The following is a 9,554-nucleotide window of genomic DNA, read 5'->3' as shown; positions in this document are numbered from 1 at the left end:
TATTAATGTTAGATGAATTAATATATGCTAAATTTAGGTATATGAGATTTGATCATCTAATTAAAATTTTAGTATATAGAATAGATACTTTATTTTTAGTAAGAAAATTAATAGAACTAGTTTAGTTGAATTAATTGAATTAGTTGAACTAGTTAGTTGAATTAGGAGCTATACTTTATTTAGGTATATTTTTAGTAAGTGCTTAGTTGAATTAATAAGTTGAACTAGCTAGTTGAATTAATAGAACTAGTTTAATTAGTTGAATTAATATAACTAATAAGTGTTTAATGTTTCACCTATGAACATAGGAAATGTCGTCTGGCAACAAAAACGATTTCATTATGTGCGAATACTGCGAAGACCAACGCAACCTGTGCGACAAAAATTTCCTAGTTGATGATAGGCGCTTCAGCATCAAGCTAGACGAGACCTTCGAAGTGGATACACTAAGTCACAACAAGAAGTATTTTTTCTTAATTAAGCATGACTTATATATGCTTCATTTGCTTCAACTTATTATTTTAAATTTTCACTATTTTACTAGCGTATCCCCTGCCATGCAAGAATTTTTGTCTTGGATAAGATAGGCTTCAGTCCTAACAAAACTATGGAGGTAAAGAGAGTTTACTTGAAGACCGAGCATGGTCATACCTTCAACGTCAAATTATACAATCAAGAAACCTGCACCCATTTTGAATGTAAAACTTGGCAAGCACTATGCAAGGCTTATGCATTTGAGCCTGATATGTTTATCACCTTTGATATTCGTCCCGAAGATGATATTGAAGGTAATAGAGACATTTGGGTCGATGTGCAAACGCCTCCAGTTCTACCATTATGTGAGTTTCTCAACCATATTTATGTTCGATATTGTTTTTTCAAAATAGTTGACAACTAATTTCTATTGATAGGTTATTTCCATTCAAGCAAACATGTCCAGCACTTGGTAGACAGGACCGTCCACTGTCCCGGGGCTGAACTAAACTACGAGGAGATAAGTCAATATGTTTCATGGCTTGAGGATCTTGATGCCGTCAAGAGAAATTATTTTCCTAGACTTGCAAATCTAGTACTCAAAACGTGCGACCAATAGTATTCGTATTGAACTACGGTCACATGTATTTAGGAAAGATGGTAAGATTTTTACTATTTGTCCTCAATGCATCTTTTGCATACATTATTTTTTAAGCTAAACTTCATTGCTAAGTATGATACTATACGATGTTCTCTTCAACAGGGACTCCCGATGATAGTTGTGCCTCAGTGGATCTCGACTAACGGTCGCATGTCAATTGTTAGCTTACGGCCAAGACATCCTACATTGCAAACGAGTGCATTCAGGATTTCTAGAACCGAGGAATGCTTAATAGTGAAAGACTGGAGCAAAATTGTTAATGATCGCAGAGAAGTACTAGGGGTCAACAATCAGAAGCGCAACCCGTGATTAGGAGACAGGTTCATCTTCATGCTCCAATATGTCCTCTCATGTCCGTGTTCTTCGTCCTGAACTGAATCATGATCATGTTGAACTGGATGATATCTTTCCTTCTGGTACAAAGTGAATGTTTCTTCTTTAAGCTGGTATTGGTGGTGATTAGATATCGGTAATGACTATGATGATTAAATAGTGGTAATGACGACTATAATGATTTTTAGCTAGCTAGTATACCGTTAACTTGTTGGTGATGATATATATGATGCAATAGCTTTTATATTAATATGATGATGATGAGTTATTATATCATTTATGAAAGAAGCCGCATATTAGTTTCAACTGGATTGATCCTAGCTAGCTAAGTGATCAAGTATATGACATATCCATATTACTTGCTCACCTAATATAAGTGATCAAGTAATATATATGGATATGGCATATATACTTTGATCACTTAGCTAGGATCCATGCATGCATCCAGTTGAAACTAATCTGCGTTACTTTCACCTAATGATTTAAGAACTCATTATAATGTAATAACAATCTATAAATTAAATTGAAAACACAAAACTAAAGGAAAAATAAAAATAAAACCAAACCCCCCCGAACATTTAGTACCGGTTGGTGTCACCTTGGGCAGGCGGTGCGGCATGGGCAGGCCATGCCACCCAGCGGTCGCCGTTGGCCGTCGGGTCGCCGGACATGGAGGCGACGAAGCGGTGGAACGCAGGACAACGGAAGAAAGATTCTGGCGCACCCCTACCTGGCATGCCAAATGCCGGATATCGGGTTCCGGCAAAACCCTTAAGGTTCAAACTCTGGGGTGCACGCGAAGATCTTCCCCCTACCTATCCGCATCCCAACGCCTCGCTGAGAATCTAAGCTAAACAATGAACAACGCAAGGGACACAAGGTTTATACTGGTTCGGGCCACCGTTGTGGTGTAATACCCTACTCCAGTGTGTGGTGTGGTGGATTGCCTCGGGGGCTGATGATGAACAATACAAGGGAAGAACAACCTCGCGAGAGGTGTTCTTGCGGTGGTGGTTTGCTTGAGAAGGATCTGATCCCTCCTCTACTGTGGTGGCTATCTCTATATATAGAGGCCCTGGTCCTCTTCCAAAATATTGAGCGGGAAGGGCGCCAACAATGGCCATTTTGAAGGGGAACATCTAGTACAAGTTATCCTGACTAAAGTTGGTCTTCGACTGCCAAAGGCACTGGCGACGACGCCGTCTTGGGCCCCACGGTGACCTCTGTCCTGCCGCTTCTGCTGGTCTTGGTCTCGTTGCACCGAAATGGTAACCTTTGATTGATGCCTCGGTACTCCGTGCCTGTGCTTGCCACCTTTTCACCAAAGAGGAAACAAGGACACTGCACAGGCCGGCGCCCGCCTGGTCTCGATCGTCATGGCTTGCGTCACGAGCGCCTTGCGAGGTACCCTTGCCTTGATCTCTCCGCCTCCTCGCGAGCCTGCCTGGTGAGGCCATTCCTGAGGAAGCCTTTCATCATCCGCCCCGCGAGTCTTGGCCCCTCGCGAGGGTCTTGAGCTTGAGTTGGTGAAGATGGGCCGTACAGGGCCACCACTTGAGCCACGCCGCAGGCAGGCAAGTCTGGGGACCCCCGTTCCCAGAACGCCGACAGTAGCCCCCGGGCCCAAGGCGCGCTCGGACTTGGCTTAGCAGAGAAGCGAAGGGATAAGTGCGGAGCGCCGCGGGCCCCAACAGCCTGCAGCCTTGGTCGCCGCGTGGCGGTTGATTGGACGTGGGCGCCTCCGCTTCCCCACGCTCCCCATTATGCGCCTGGCTAAGCGGCCACGAGACTGTACACAGTTATTCTCTCCTCGCTGCCCGCATGCTTCCTGTTCCCCTTTCTTCTTTTAGCCTTTGCTTCTGCCTCCAATCGATCTTGAGTTCTCCCCCTTCCTATCGCCATGGCGTCAATGAAAGAGGAAAAGGGGAAGAAGCATGCGCCTTCGTCCCACTCGCCCCCGGCAGCTGCGCCCGCCATCGACCAGTCGCTCATACTCAATTTGGAAGCCTTGGACAAGGTCTGCTCCGCCCTCGCCTCCAGCTTCAACGAGTGCGGGAGGACGACGGCCTGGCCCGCGTCCCATGCCTCCTTCGATTGGATCGTCATGGAGGTCCGATTCTTCGCCGACGCCCTGTGGGCGGGCCTGGTTCCCCCTTCTCTGCTTTCTTCAATGCAGTGCTTTCCCATTACCAGATCCATATGATGCATCTTGGTCCCCAATCCATTACTCTTCTTGCTGTCTTCGCCTTTGTCTGCGAGGCCATGGTGGGCATTCCTCCTTCAGTTGCTCTCCTGCACCACTTCTCCATGCGCCTGACTGAGCCATCCCAATGCTCAGGGTGCGTGAGCTTCCAGGCCATGCCAGAGACGGCCGCCTTGGGGATCGACTTCGGCCTCCCACCTTCCATGAGCGGGTTCTGAGAGCGGTGGCTGTACGTGGACGCCGGGGTGCCTAGCCCCCTGCTCGCGCACCTGACATTGCCTTCTGTCCCCAATTCAGGCTGGGGCCACGAGAAGCTCACGAGCCCCCAGCTCGCTTTTATCTGGTGCCGCTTTGAGAGGTTGAGGACGCTTGGCGTGACGGCGCCTCATGTGGTGAAGGAGTTCCTTCTGTGCCGCATCGCTCCTCTCCAGCGCCACTCCCATCCTATGTGGGCTTTCACTGGGCATCAAGACCGCATGAGGCTCTAGGAAGGGGATCTGACGCCTGAAATGCTAAGGAAGGTGCTGAGAGCCTTGACGGGCGACCCCTCTCCGGGCAGTGTCCGGCATGCGGGCGCCCTCTTGTATCTTTGCTCAGGCAGGGCTGAGTTCGTGAGGCAGATGCCTCGCTTCAACGAATGGGGGTTGCGCCCAGCTGACCTCGTGGGGCCCCATGAGAATCCAGTTGCCGTGGTTCCTCCCCCGTTGCCCACGTCTATCCTACCTCAGGAGGTGGTGCTGGGAGGCAAGCATCGCCGAGAGCTGCGGGGTCTACTATCGAGACGCCGATGCCACGCGGGGCTCCCGAGGCGTCATCCTCTGGAGCTTGCGATTGCCCCGAGGTGGCAGCTGATGAGGAGACGCAATCTGTGGCTCCCGAGACCGAAACTCCCAAGGCCTCATCAGGACGCCAAAGGGTGGCACCTGATCGCTCCTTCCAGCATGGCACCCCTGAGGCAGGCCGCCTTGGTGCTTTGCCGTCCATGCCACGCGTCGGCCCTCATGTCGAGAGCTTGGGATGGTTCCGCATAAACTACGATGCCCTCTGCAAGAGGAAGGAGGCTTTGGGTGGCAGTGATCGCCCCTGCCGCCCGCTGAAGCACAGGAAGTACTTCACCATGGACGAGTAAGTCCCTTCTCCTTGTAACCCCTTGTTTGCCGTTCCCTTCACTGACTGTGGCCTTTCAGGATCCCTCCTGCCGAGCCTGCGGAGCCGTCCAAGGAGATGCCTCCTCAGGCTTCTTCTCCACCGCCGACCTTGAGCGTCCCGAGCTTGTGCGTCACCCCTGACGCGAGTCCGGCTAGAGAGGTAGGCTGACCCGCGGTGTGCCTTGAGCCCGCGCGCACGCCGTTCTTCCTTCGCGAGTTCTCCCGGGGCACAACCAGCTTGCCCCGTGCTCCTCCCCTGATCATGGACGACGCATGGTTGAAGTTGATCTTCAGCTCTTCCTCATGGGATTGGTCAGCACCAGGCTGGGTCCCTTGCGGGGCCTGTCCGGCGATTGTGGGGGCGCCGGCCCCCAGCCCCCTTCCTAGAGGGGGCGAGCCACCTCAGTGTCCTCCGCCGATGCCGATGGCGGAGGACGGCATCGATGAAGTGATCAGGCGTGCGCGGGAGCGCAGTGCCATCCACCGAGAGTTTCTCCAGAAGGTGAAAAACGCGGTGAGCCAGCTTGGTGCAGAGCTCGCGGGCGAGGACGCGCGTCTTAATGCTGAAGGCCTGCGGCTGATCGAAGAATGACGCAAGGTGAAGGCAGCCATCGGTCTCGCGCACCACCAGCGTGATCTTGACAATGCAAAGGCCGAAGCATCTCTGGTGACCTCGTGGAAGGCCTGCTCTCGAGCCGTCGAGGAGGCTCAGGAGGCAGAATGACGACGCGAAGCCGCGGAGGAGCGCGCGTGGGAGCTCCAAGCCCTGTGCAATTCCCTGGAGCAGCAAGTGGAGCTACGCCAAGCTGCCCTTGCGTCGCTAAAAGGGGCGCCCGTCAAAGAGGAGGAGCTCCAGAGGCGCGAGGAAGCGCTGACACTAGAGGCTACCGAGCGCAACCTCGATCTTGAACGGCTGGAGACGAGGGAGCACCTGGTGACCCAGGTGGAGGACGATGTTGGCGTGCGGGAGGTTCGAATCCAAGTAGAGATCGACCGCCGCGTGGCGGAAGCTTGCGTGGGTCTTGAGCGCGAGTATGAAGAGAGGTTGGAGCTGAACGAGGCCGAGGCCGCGGGAAGGACTGCTACTCTCAGGACCAAGCTGACTGATCCCGCACAACATGCTGAGGCCACTGCAGCCGCCTTAAGCACGACACAGGCTGAGCTGGCCTCCTCCCGCGCTGAGTTGCTTCTTCTCCAATGGAGGGTTGATGACGCCGAGTCCGTTGCACGGCGGAATGAAGATGAGTTCACCAGCGGTAGACGCTAGAGCACATGCATGGCCCCATGATCCGAACACTCAGGGAAAAGGCCAATGCGGCCTTGGGAAACATCTGTGAAGCGGCTGCTGAGGAGCCCCAAGTGACCAACTACGTCGGCAATCTCCAGTTCTTCACTGACATGGTGATGCATCTGGAGAGTCGCTCTGAGAGGGCCCACCAGCTTGTCGATGAGACGAGCCGCGGCCTGCTCGCACGGGCCTTATCCCGTGTCTTCAGCCATCTTCAGGACATCGACCCTCTCTTTGACTTCGACGCCACCATTGCCTCGGTGCCCGAGGCCATCCGGGGCGACCTGGCACGGTGGGTGGAGGACAACGTGGACGCGCTTGTCCGGGCCTTCACCTCTGATGATGACGGGGTAATTGTTGCTGCTGATGAAGGCGACGTGGTGGACGGCGGCAAAGACGGCGCCAATGACGGTGAGGGTGAGACCAGCGGCAGCGACAGTGGCGCCAGCGATGCCTCTGGAGGCGACCAAGAGGACGCGGTGAGCGACATGTCCGATTGATCCTACGCCCCCTGGCTGTTTGTCCTGCACAGAAAAAGCTCGGGCGTGGCCCTGAAGGTTGTAAGAGCATTTTGGGAGGGGAAGCCCCTCATGCAAAAGGATTGCTATCCACGCGTCGTTTAAGGACGGCCCGGATGGGCCCCCGTATGATGTTATGGGTCTTGCGATGAGTTGGTTGCTGTGATTTTACCTTTATCTTAGGCGAGCTTCGAGTAGGCTTGTGGTGACTCTCCGAGGGTCCCTTGGGAGGCCTGTTGACCATTCGGCAAGAGGCTTGTGAGAGCGAGCGCTGGCCGCGAGTGGGCATGCACGTGAGTGCTGGGCCCAGCCCCACCCACGAGAGGCTCGCGAGGGGGAGGCAGCTGGTGCAAATTTCAACTTGAGCAGAAACCAGAATACCAGAAAGCACGTGAACAAGACAAGACGCCCCTCCCCGCATACGCAAACACAAATTCAACTTCAACTTAGATTCGAAATGAGAAAGCTTGTCCACATAAAAGGAAGAAAAAGCAAAAGGCCACGTCCGGCACCTAGTCTAGTCTTCGACATCTTCTCACCAGCGCAGAGCTAAGTGCTGCCACTGGGCGTGGGAGGGAGCCCCCGAGGCCCGAGGGCGGCTCTCCGGAGACTCCGGGGCGTGTACAGCCCTAACTCATTATTACGTGAGAGTGTCACGGGCGGCGAGCTTCACAGGCACTGGGCCTTCTTCACAGGAACCGGCCTTGCTTCATATCGCCAGATGAGGGCCCCGCCTAGCGCCACCCTTGACCACCATTGACGGCGACCAGAAACCATAACGACGCCAATGGGGAAAAGAGGACGCCAGCGGTTCCCCCGACGACCACGGGTCCTCTGCTGGGGGCGGGCCTCGCGGCACCTCCCCGGCAGAGGGCCTACCTCTGAGGAACACCTTGCTCTACGCGCTGTGGGGAGGGACCTGGCTCCCGGCCCCTCTCCTGCAGCCCCCAGTGCCCTCCTCCTGAGGGGTGGGCATCTGCCGCACTGGGGCAGCCTTCTGCTGCGGTGACCTGGACTTCCTGTGACCCATGGTTAGCATAAGCTTGCTCCTGAGGAATAAGCGGTACCCGATAACTGCTTCCGCCCGCGCGGTTGGCGAGGCTTCCTTGAGGCTCCTGAAAGGGCTCGGCTTCTGGCGTCTCTTCTTCCCAGCATGGCCCGAGGAACGAGCCGTGGTCTTCTTCCAGTGCATACTCCCGATCCACTATGTGGGGCACATAGGCCTCCGGGGTCGCAGCCCCAAAGGCCTCGCTGTAGTGCCCCACGCTTGATATGTCCATTTTGCATCATGCTTTTATATCAATATTTATTGCATTATGGGCTGTTATTACACAATATATCTCATTACTTATGGCTATTCTCTCTTATTTTACAAGGTTTACCATGAAGAGGGGGAATGCCGGCAGCTGGAATTCTGGCTGGAAAAGGAGCAAATATTGGAAACCTATTCTGCACAGCTCCAAAAGTCCAGAAACTCCACGAAACAACCTTTTGGATTTAATAAGAATTTCTGAGCGAAAGAAATAGGCTAGGGGGCCCACACCCTGTCCAGGAGACAGGGGGCGCGCCCCCCTATAGGGCGCGCCCCTATCTCCTAGGCCCCCTAGTGGGCCTCCGACGTCCATCTTCAGCTATATCATCACTTTTACCCTGGAAATTGTGGGCAAGCTTACGAGACGAAACTCTGCCGCCACAAGGCGGAACCTTGGCGGAATCAATCTAGGGCTCTGGCGGAGCTGTTCTGCCGGGGACACTTCCCTCCAGGAGGGGGAACTCATCACTAACGTCATCACCAATAATCCTCTCATCGGGAGGGGTCAATCTCCATCAACATCTTCACCAGCCCCATCTCCTCTCAAACCCTAGTTCATCTCTTGTATCCAATCTTGTATCAAAACCACAAATTAGTACCTGTGGGTTGCTAGTAATATTGATTACTCCTTGTAGTTGATACTAATTGGTTTACTTGGTGGAAGATCATATGTTCAGATCCTTTATGCATATTATTACTCCTCTGATTATGAACATGAATATGCTTTGTGAGTAGTTACGTTTGTTCCTGAGGACATGGGAGAAGTCTTGCTATTAGTAGTCATGTGAATTTGGTATTCGTTCGATATTTTGATGAGATGTATGTTGTCTTTTCCTCTAGTGGTATTATGTGTACGTCGACTACATGACACTTCACCATTATTTGGGCCTAGAGGAAGGCATGGGGAAGTAATAAGTAGATGATGGGTTGCTAGAGTGACAGAAGCTTAAACCCTAGTTTATGCGTTGCTTCGTTAGGGGCTGATATGGATCCATATATTTAATGTTGTGGTTAGGTTTACCTTAATACTTCTTTTGTAGTTGCGGATGCTTGCAATAGGGGTTAATCATAAGTGGGATGCTTGTCCAAGTTAGGGCAGTACCCAAGTACCGGTCCACCCACATATCAAATTATCAAAGTACTGAACGCGAATCATATGAGCGTGATGAAAACTAGCTTGACGATAATTCCCAATGTGTCCTCGTGAGCTCCTTTATTATTAGAAATTGTCCAGGCTTATCCTTTCCTACATAAAGGATTGGGCCACCTTGCTGCACTTTATTTACTTTATTTACTTGTTGCTCGTTACTATTTATCTTTTCACAAAACTATCCGTTACCTACAATTTCAGTGCTTGCAGAGAAAACCTTAGTGAAAACTGCTTATCATTTCCTTCTGCTCCTCGTTGGGTTCGACACTCTTACTTATCGAAAGGACTATGATAGATCCCCTACACTTCTGGGTCATCAAGACTCTTTTCTGGCGCCGTTGCTGGGGAGTGTAGCGCTTTTGGTGAGTGAAACTTGGTAAGGAAGCATTTATATAGTGTGCTGAAATTTTCTGTTACTTGTCACTATGGAAACTAATCCTTTGAGGGGCTTGTTTGGGGTATCTTCA

Source organism: Triticum aestivum, chromosome 7B (genome assembly GCF_018294505.1).
Source record: "Triticum aestivum cultivar Chinese Spring chromosome 7B, IWGSC CS RefSeq v2.1, whole genome shotgun sequence".
Classification (NCBI taxonomy): Eukaryota; Viridiplantae; Streptophyta; class Magnoliopsida; order Poales; family Poaceae; genus Triticum; species Triticum aestivum.
This window is presented reverse-complemented; position numbering follows the sequence as displayed.